The sequence below is a fragment of the Paralichthys olivaceus genome, chromosome 5 (assembly GCF_024713975.1).
Source record: "Paralichthys olivaceus isolate ysfri-2021 chromosome 5, ASM2471397v2, whole genome shotgun sequence".
NCBI lineage: Eukaryota > Metazoa > Chordata > Actinopteri > Pleuronectiformes > Paralichthyidae > Paralichthys > Paralichthys olivaceus.
The window spans coordinates 13,140,380-13,148,391 of record NC_091097.1 but is presented as its reverse complement, the minus strand read 5'-3'; positions in this window follow the sequence as shown (position 1 = coordinate 13,148,391).

The following is an 8,012-nucleotide window of genomic DNA, read 5'->3' as shown; positions in this document are numbered from 1 at the left end:
CCTAAAGAAAGAAAGAAGATGAATTAACTCCGTGAAGTGCACAACCAACATTTGAATGACCCAATTACAAAAAATCATGAATATTGAGCGAACCAATTGAATTTATCTGCTGATTATTATAAAACCATTTTTATGTTGTGCCATGCAAAAAAAAACACAACTTAAAAATATATAATAGATTAATTTATCGTTATTAAAATGTACTATCAAAATGTCTGTGTTAGTAAATGTAATGCCTCTTATTTTAAGAGTGTGCCCAAATGTGGTTGTTCAAGCTGGATTTAAACCAGATGATTTCACTTTTATTTCCTCCCTTCACCCTTGTTTCACAGTTGCTTCACTCTGCCTTCATTTTATGATTCATAAGTCAACCACACAAAAATAATTTCATAATAGCTTTTTAATGGGATCCATTATGTCATGAAAATATAACTATATATTTTTTGAAAGGCCTTATACGTGTGTGTGTGTATATATATATATATATATATACCCCAGTTTGGGAGCTTTTAGATATCCTGCCATCTGTGTAGACAAAATCTTTTCAATCATATCCCTGATAACTGGTAACCTATATTCTCCCAGAATGAGGCCACAGACATACACAGAACAAACAAGCCTGACCTGCGATGGGCAGAAATAAATGCTCCTCACCCCACTACTTAGCAACCTTAAGCGTCTATACCTGCAGTGCGACGCTACATGGCATGCATGTAGAGTGAAACATGGCAACCTGTGTAAATATTAGTGGGCACGATGACACGAATATGGTCTGATAGATACGTGTTTTATACATCAGTGATGAGTTGCATTAAGGTTTTGCATTTTCATTTGTGTGCATCCCTCTTACTTGGCTGCCTCGTGTCAGAATTAGATTAATGATACAGAATAAAAGGGAAAACCTAAGCTATGGACGATGGGCAGCATCACCACAGCTTCCTGTGCACTATATTTCTCGGCAACAGCCAATGGCCTCTGACTTGCCCGATCACAGTAGCCTGTCTCTCAGTTGGTATCAACACAATGCAATGAAGGAAAGCAAATATGGCCTGGTCCATTCTTTCCTCCTGTTGCATTGACCCATTATCCTGTGATATGAGACCTATGCAACCCACAGGTCTCGATCCTTCTCTTATTCCTATATGCCACATTAACCTGCAACTTAAATGTCTCATTTAATGTTGCTACATCAGTTAATATTGGTAATACAGCATTTGTTGAGTTGCATCTTCTCCCTGGAATTATTATAAGCACAAAAACCCACAGGAGCATTACTGGTCGGTTGTTGACATGCTATGGAGTTTGTTCTAAACCTCACTGACCTATATATTCTCACAGCTATTTGTTCTCATCAGAGGATGGGTTTAGCAGTTGATCCCCTCTGCTTTCCACACAATACTCCCCACACCTGGTAAATACTGTAGGGACACATTCTCATTAGCCACCACAGTGGAGTCCACTGCCGTGACGCAGCCGGTATAGACCTCATTAAGATTAGAGTTTGTGAGAGTTAAGCACTAATTTAGACGTGAGGCTTGTTGGATATTTTTTATCCTGTGGTTGCACCTCTGACTGAGTGACAGTGTTGACGTCCTAATTGACACTTAAGCAATCATACTGTGCACATGTTTGCTGAGCGCCACAAGTGGCTGAAATCTACAGAGCTGGTATATGTGACCCAGATCTGAGTTTGTAGGGGATTAAGTAGCCCAAAGATGAAAACTCAGACACCTCACATCGAGTCCGCTAAAGTGGGTCATTTCGTGACCCAACAATCTCATCCAGAATATCATGCATAGTGTTACTGGAATTGGAATGAAATTAGAATTCTGCAGCTGTGTCACAGAGTAAAATGACAAAGCAGTTTCTTGCTCAGATAAGATAAGTATCAGATGGGAGGTTTTTTTTCATTGTTACTTTTGTTTCATTAAAACGCATCCTGAGTTACTGTGACCCTTTCCAGCCTGGGATGTGGCCATCAAACAGGAAGAGACTTGTTACCTCACTGTCATGTTTCTCAGAATCCCTGATGACTGATTTGCTTTGTTCTGTCCCTTTGATTCTGTGAAGGCTAGCGAGCAAACCTGTTTGCTTAGATAGAAATGTAAATATGATGCTGACCATTTGATATGTATCTACATTGATATCTAAAAGCGGGATTACAAATGGTGGTACCATTGAGACATGTCATCTCTTAATTGTACATTGAACATTGAATATCTTTCTTTAATATATGTTGCAAAGGCTCTGCAACATACTTTTCTGTGATTGCATTCAAACCTCATTATGTTTTCATGGTTATCTCTATTAAATGACAAATAAAACATTTGAACCTTTGAACCTTTAAATATGATCTGTGGACTTATGTCATGAAGACAACATTATGAAAAGTTTGATGAGATTTAGGTTTTGATTATATATCCTGGAAACTAAACTAAACTATTTAAGCCACCAGAGTAGAGCCCTGGTTCCATACACTTTGTCAATCTTTTCATTTCATAAAAAAAAAAGTGTTGGAATTCAACTTTAAAGCATTTTCACAGGCATAAATTATAATTATTTACGATTGTTTTCTTTTTCTGAGAAATGGCAATCTGGTTTTGTTCCACAAAAACATAAAACATCTGAGTGCTTACAAAGGTCACATAGCGAATAATCTTCAGATGTTAATTGTCAAGATTAAAGCTGTCTTATGTGTTTCCACATGACCTCTACATTGTTTACTTTTTCAAACAAACTCCATGAGGCCTGTGCAGCTTCTGCACAGTCTGAAGACTAACGTAAATTTAATGAAGCAGTTATTCTGCCATGGAGCACCATCAGTGAACTATACTTTCAGTAAACACATTATTTATTTGGTATTGTGCAGCTCTCACACCTTTTGATCATCACTGAAACAATCAGTAGCTGAACAGAGACAGTTGTTTTTTCTTTAAAAGGTCTGAATAAATTCATTTTTATATCTTTCTGTAACACCATGTTATGTTTATTATCTTTCTTCATTTTTTGTGCTTCTCACAAATTTAAGGAAAAACATATTAACAAACTTGTCAATTTTCCTCATACTTTTCAAATGTCTTTCTCTCTTTTCAAGTAAACATCATGCAAATGTCCGGCAGGAACAAACTCAGTGAGAAAGGTCAAAGACACAATGGTTTCATATAAATTCTGGCTCCTAACTGATTTTCCCATGTATGAACTTTAGCTGTGAAACAGAGTAAACTTGTGATTTATGACTGACGAGGGAGCTCTGGATAACTTTTGGACTCAGGTTCACTTCAGGCAGCTCCAGTTTATCCCCTACATGGAACTCCCCAAGTGGCTGGCCTCGCCCTGCCCAGAGCTTCTGTGCTGACGTCTCTGCTGACAGCTATCAGCAGATGTGTCACCTCCCAGCATCTCTGGTAGAGAGCAGGCCGGATGCTGATATCCTGCCTGATGATCTTCACTCTAATCTTAGCATGAGTCTCCATATGCAAGTTAATAACTCTGATTCACTGAACTTGCATGTCATTAAAAACTGTGAAATTTCCATTGTGAAAAAAAACTTGATAAATCTTATAATAGATTAAAAAAATTATCTTAATAGATTTAATAAATATTTGTTGTGTTGGGTATGTTAACACCACAAATAACTTTGGCTTTCATGTGACCTCCTTAAGCACACAGAGATTGGCTTTTCTAAGGTAGAGTCACTGATCAGTGTAACAAAAGCAGTAATTTTCACCAGACTGGAAGTGTGTACAAAGTTTTGCAAGTTTTCGAGCATGTTTAGGCCCTCAAAAACACATTTCAAATATTTGATGCTTGTGCTCTAAGAACGGACAATTAAGGAAAATTACTATCAGAATGCAAAACTAAAATTAAATTTGACTAGGTGTTTTGTCATTGTGTAAAGAGGTCTTGATAAGACATTTTCATGTGATACAATATATATTCCAAAGGATCAGGAACAAAGATTCAATAGGGTTCACTGTTGACAACCTCTACAGACAATGGGCCTATACAAGACCTGCACCTTGATCCTTTATATTAAGTTAGTTTAGGGACCAGTTTTTCATATTTTTATGTAAAAGATGGCGAGAATAATTTACTACTATGCTAAATAAAAAATGCAATTGATTTGACTCTAGATTGTTAAATTATCACCACAGAACCAACTCATCTGCATTGGTGTCTGTCAAATTTCCTCGAAGGCAGATGATGAGTTCAAAATCTCCTCTTTGGTGCCTTAATTGCATTACAGCTGGTGTTATTGCTGCAAAGAGGTCACGAATGCTTTGAACGAGTAGTGTAGTTAATGCCGGTCGAAATCAATCAATTAAGGCCCTGCATGCGGAGAAGAACTCAATTTATGTGAATCCGTGGTTACTTGTGTATGAAAAGAAAAACTTTCCATGCCTGGTGAGGAATACTGGTACGCTACAAGCTTGAAATCTTTGAGTAATTAAACAACAAAAAAATAATTTTTCACATTTATCATTTAGTTGTTTCATTTATAATATTTTTTTTTTTTTTTTTTTTTTTTTTTTTTGATAAGTCTGTTTATTGAGCATCAGCGATACAAATTGAAGACATAAAAGAGATACTAAACAATGCTCACATTTTTCCCAGTTTTACAATTTACAGTACCCCCCACCCCCCCTCCCACACACCCACCCACACCCCTGTAGAGGTCCCACCCCTACCTGTCTCTAGGTGAAGTGAAAAAAAAAAAAAAAGAAAAAAGTAAAAAAGTAAAAAAATAAACAAAAATAAACAAAAAAGAGAAAAGAGAGGGAAAGAGAGAAAAAAAAAATAAAAAAAAAAAAATAAGATATAATAAAACACAGATTGAGTAAACTAAAGAATAATTGTAAGTTTCAGTGAAGAGCAGAACTCAGACATCAGACTCCTCAGGTGTTATGTCTAATGAGTCTATGATAAACAACAAGGGGTTCCAGATTTGGTCAAATTTCCTCAGAGAGCCCTTGAGGGAAAACCTTAGTCTCTCCAACTTTAAGTTGTGCAGAACCTCTTTAACCCATCGAGTATAGGATGGGGGCAAGTTGTGCTTCCAGTTCAACAAAATTAAGCGCCTAGCCAACAAAGTGCAAAAGGCCATAGAATGTCGTGCCTCAGCGGTCGGCATGTTGGTGTGTGGGATACCAAAGAGGGCAGGGAGGGGATGAGGGTCAGCCACAAAATGGTAAGCAGTTTGAAGGGTATCAAAAATTTTGGACCAGAACTCTGAAAGCTTTGGACATGACCAAAACATGTGTATGAGATCGGCGGGGGACTGGTTGCATCTATTGCAAGTGTCAGCTACATTGGGATAGAATTTAGACAGTCTATGATTGGTGTAGTAAGTCCTGTGTATAAGTTTACATTGAATCAGCCCATGTCGGGCACAGACAGAAGATTTGTGGACCAACTCAAGGATATTTTCCCACTGATCTTCTTCAAAATTGAGCCCTAGATCCTGTTCCCACAGATGTTTTGTGTGTTGTGGGAAAACTGAAGTGATGGCGTCTATTGCATTAAAAATATGGGAGATATTCCCTTTCAGATTGGGGTTCATCCTGAGAAGGGTGTCTAACAGAGTCTGAGGGGGGGTGTTAGGGAAATCTGGGTAGTTTTTCTGGGCAAAATGTCTAATTTGAAAAAAACGGAAAAGATGAGATGAGGGGAGATTAAATTTAGACGATAGGTCACTGAAGGACATGAAAGTACCATTGTCGTAGAGGTCATTGATAGATGCTACACCTCTCTCCGACCACAACTGAAATGCAGAATCCATAATGGATGGTTTAAAACTGTGATTATGGGAAACTGGGGCAGAAATAGAGGAACCTTTCAGGCCAAAATGCTTCCTGAATTGTAACCATATTTTAAATGACTGCCTAACTACCGGGTTATCGCTGGTTTCAGTGGCTGACACAGGAAGAGGAGAACACAGCCATGACCGCAGTGAAACCTGGGATGATGACATCTCAATATGAACCCAGGCAGGCTGGTCGGCTTTAGGTTTGTCAGTCCAGTACAAAAGCTTGTGAATATTAGCTGCCCAATAGTAATATAAAAAATTGGGGAGAGCAAGGCCCCCTGTGCTCTTAGGAAGCTGCAATAGCCTTTTCTGCATACGCACAGGTTTACCTGCCCAGAGAAATTTTGATATCGCCTTATCCAGTTTAGCAAAAAACTTTTTTGAAGTAAGTACAGGAATATGCTGGAAAAGGTAAAGGAATTTCGGTAGAACTGTCATTTTGATGAGGTTCACCCTACCGGCCAATGATAGAGGCAAGGTAGACCATCTATGAAAGTCCTCCTCAACTCTGCCAAGCAAGGGGGCAAAATTTTTATTGAAAGTATCTGTTAGAGACCTTGTTATCAGAATACCCAAATATTTAAAACAGTTATCTACTCTTTTAAAAGGAACAATGTTTTCTGGCAAATCACCAACTAAATTATTAATTGCAAATAACTCACTCTTTCCAAAGTTGAGTTTGTAGCCAGAGAGTTGGCCAAATTGCTTTAGGATGTCCAGGACTATCGGGAGAGATGTGGATGGATTTGATACATAGAGAAGTAAATCATCTGCGTACAGTGATAGCTTGTGTTCTGATCCTTGGCGGGAGATGCCTTCAAAACCACTCTCAGATCTCAGCCAGATGGCCAGGGGCTCAATGGCTATGGCAAATAATAAAGGGGACAGTGGACACCCTTGCCTTGTGCCGCGATGGAGCTCGAAGGGGGGTGATACTGTATTGTTTGTTTGCACAGAAGCTACTGGTGTGGAGTATAGCAATTTCACCCATGAAATAAAACCTGAACCCAGGCCAAACCTCTCCATCACCCCAAATAGAAAGTCCCACTCCACCCTATCAAATGCTTTTTCAGCATCCAGGGACACCACTACCTCTGGAATGCTAGAACTGGGCATATTCAATATGTTAAACAGTCTCCTCGTGTTGTGGAATGAGTGCCTCCCCAACATGAAGCCAGTTTGGTCTGATGAGATGATCTGTGGAAGAACCCCCTGAAGACGGAGGGCTAAAATCTTCGCAAGAATTTTGTAATCTACATTTAACAGAGAAATAGGTCTAAAACTACTACAAAGCAAGGGATCTTTATCTTTTTTTAAGAGAAGAGTAATTGTGGCATTAGTCAGAGTTGGAGGAAGCCGGCCAAGAGACAGGGCCTCATTATACACATCGCACAAGACTGTTGAGACAAGTGGGGCGAATTTCTTATAAAAGTGTACTGTAAAGCCATCCGGGCCAGGCGCCCGCCCACTCTGCAAGGCACTAATAGCACTTATGATCTCAGCTGTTGAAATTGGATTGGCTAAATTCCCCACAAGCTCCTCGTCCACTCTAGGGAACTCAATGGTGTTTAGTGTACTTGCTGTACTGGTCTGGGGGTGGTCAGAGGCATATAAATCAGAATAAAATTGGGTAAATGTTTCACTTATGGATTTTGGGTCAGTAACAATAACGCCTGGTGTAGGACTAATACTGTGAATAAGCCTGGAGGCGGATGCGGCCCTGGCTTGCTGGGCAAGAAGTTTTCCAGCCCTGTCCCCTGATTCAAAAAATTGCTGTCTAGACTTGAGCAATTGCAGTTCTGCTTCATTTGTAGATAAAAGGTTAAACTCAGTTTGGAGTTGTAACCGCTTTTTATAAAGTAGCGGGTCTGGGTTATTAGAGTAGCTATCATCGGTCTCCAGGAGTTTCTGTGACAGTGCCTCTTGTCTGGCATTAGTGTTCTTTCTGAGGTGCGTTGTGTATGAAATGATGTGGCCTCTTAAGTATGCCTTGAAAGCTTCCCACAAGGTTCCTTTTGATACGTCTGGTGTGTCATTTATTTCAAAATATAGTTGTATATTGGATCTTAGGAAGTCTACGAAGGGGTCAATAGATAATAAATATGAATTAAATCGCCATGGTTTTAAGATGCGGCTGTAATTTGGGAACTGTATGTCTAGTGATGTAGGGGCATGGTCTGAAATTACGATACTGTGGTACTCGCAT